Below are 2,522 nucleotides of genomic sequence, written 5' to 3' on the forward strand. Positions count from 1 at the left end.
GCTGGCTGTGATTGGTTCCTCTTCTTCTTCTTCAGCTGATCGTATTAGTAAATAGCAAGGTATCTTAGCTTTACTACCATCTGGTGTTATACCGCAGTCCTCCGTGTCTTCCGTCCCGTATTTTGTACATTTAAATAAAATAAAGAATATAATGTCGTACATGATATGGCATTTCCTTAGCTGTCATGTTGTTTTATAGTGTATGTCTTTGTCACCAATTCTCTCTTCATGCTGCTCATTATGTTGCTCATCGGCCAAGTTGGGTTTTGTTTATATAAAAAATGCAATTCGAGGTGCAATGTTTTACATTGAAATGTAAAGGTTTATTATTTTGAGAAGGTTGAAATACCTTAAAAGGATATTCTCTTACCATAATGTTTGAAGTAAAACAAGAAGTATGTGTCCTGTTAAAATTGTTCATCCATTGTATTAGTTTTATGGGAATATAGCCGGCTTTTGGTATAGCAATCATTAGAAGTATTCATGAAATACACTCACAATATCGTGAGAAATACATCATGACATGTACATCTAATGAAACCTGAGAATTCGGTGAGAATTATTTTGAGTCTATTTTACCAAAGGGGTCTAAATGTGGGTAAAAAGTAAAACTACAAAACAGCCCACGATATGTCTTGAATTTGTTATTTTGTGTTCATTGTAAAAAATAAACTTTGTTTTTGCCATCAACACGTATGCTTAGCTTTGAAGGCATTTGGGATTTTTCCTTTTGAATTTGATATCTCTCTTCAAAGAAGTAACAACACATAATTAAATCTAACTTAGAATACACACACACACACAGACACCACAGAGCACACAATTCAGCCAAGTGGAGCAGACAGCAGCCGTCCATGATGTGAGAGTGAGCGTTACATAAGAGCATTGCATCTAAAAATAGAAATGCAGCAATGGTAAACAGGAGTCTAAACTGTTGGCTGTAGGCTTTCAAAGTAACCTGAATGAAATGTAGATTAAAGAGCCATCTCGGACATAAATGGACCAGCTGCTCATCATAGCCAGGAGAGCGTGACAGGCGAGTAGCAGGCCTGATGTCTGTGTGAGACGGAGTGTGAAAGAGGTGGATGAAGCTGGTTAAGTTGTACATTGATGAATGAAGAGAGAAGCTAATTTGTGACATTAACAAACCATATTAAACCAGTGGGAAAGTCACAGAGGTGTATACAGATCTTTTGATCAGATGGTGCTCCACAGTCAGACATTCAGCATATTGACGGATAGCTCTTTACAATTATCTCATTGTTTTTATTTGTCATTTCTGAGAATAAACCTCATTGATATAAGAGATATCGTTATCTAACACTGTGTACATTCAGGATAATATGAATGTAATTGGACTAAACGCACACACATAGAGGCAGAACACCATATGCACAGAGCAATTATTACACATATTATACTTTATAAACTCAAGTGGATTTTACAAGACATAACACATTTTATTCTGTGTCTTCTTAACATATGTTAGGTTCACAAGCTTTTATTTATGTTTATTTCATGTGTTTATTTCAGGAAAACATCACACTTATAAATACTGTGGTTATTTTCACGAACACTAAACGAAAAGCAATTAGGACACATTATAGAAGATTTCAATTTGCTTTTATTATACAGCTGTTACATGAAAGGTGTGAAAAGCCTTATTAATATTGAAACATATAGTATCATCCGAAACTAAACATGCACACACAGTTAACTGTAAATATAGAGTTAACACATTACAAGGTCACAAAGTATTTTTTGGGATATGTTAAGGGTTTGGTTTCCTTCCTTCAATTTTGTTTTACATAATCCACAGACATTATGATATATTTGAAAAAATAGAAAGGATATTACACAATAAGACTTATATAAAATGTTAGGTTTAAATACATCAGTTTAAACAAATAAATGGAGACAAGACACACATGGAGGGAGGACAATCGTGAGGTAAAAGTTAACACACACACATTATTGTCTCTGCCTTTTGTTAAATAAGAACCGCCACAAATGAATTATTCAGGGAAATATTCATTTTCTTTAGGAGCCTTAATAGTTATTGTGTACCTCGTTGTTTCAAGATAGTTGAACACTTATTTAGAGTGTTAGAAGAATGACAAGCTGATTTCAGTTGAAGTTTGTTCCTGGTTGCTTGGTGTGAGTGTAGTAGTCCTGCATTCAAAATGTTGTTTATATAAAAGTAGAAAAGTATCAGCATCAACCCATCAATTTAAAAGAAAAGCACTAATTCTGCCTAACAGCCCATTTCAAATTAATATTATACAATTTAAATATGTGTTCACTGTTCGTGTTTGAGCTGGAACAGAAGGAACATTTTTCAACTACAAATGCTGACCTTACTTTGTGAATCTCACAAATAAAACTGTTTATCCAAAACGTTCATAGTACACTATGAAGTATTTGTTGATTATATTTTGTATTATTGATTTGAATCTTCAACGTATCAAATTGTGGTTCATCATAGATTACAAAAAAAGTCTGTGGGCTTCAGTGAATATTTA

Source organism: Gymnodraco acuticeps, unplaced genomic scaffold, assembly GCF_902827175.1.
Source record: "Gymnodraco acuticeps unplaced genomic scaffold, fGymAcu1.1, whole genome shotgun sequence".
NCBI lineage: Eukaryota > Metazoa > Chordata > Actinopteri > Perciformes > Bathydraconidae > Gymnodraco > Gymnodraco acuticeps.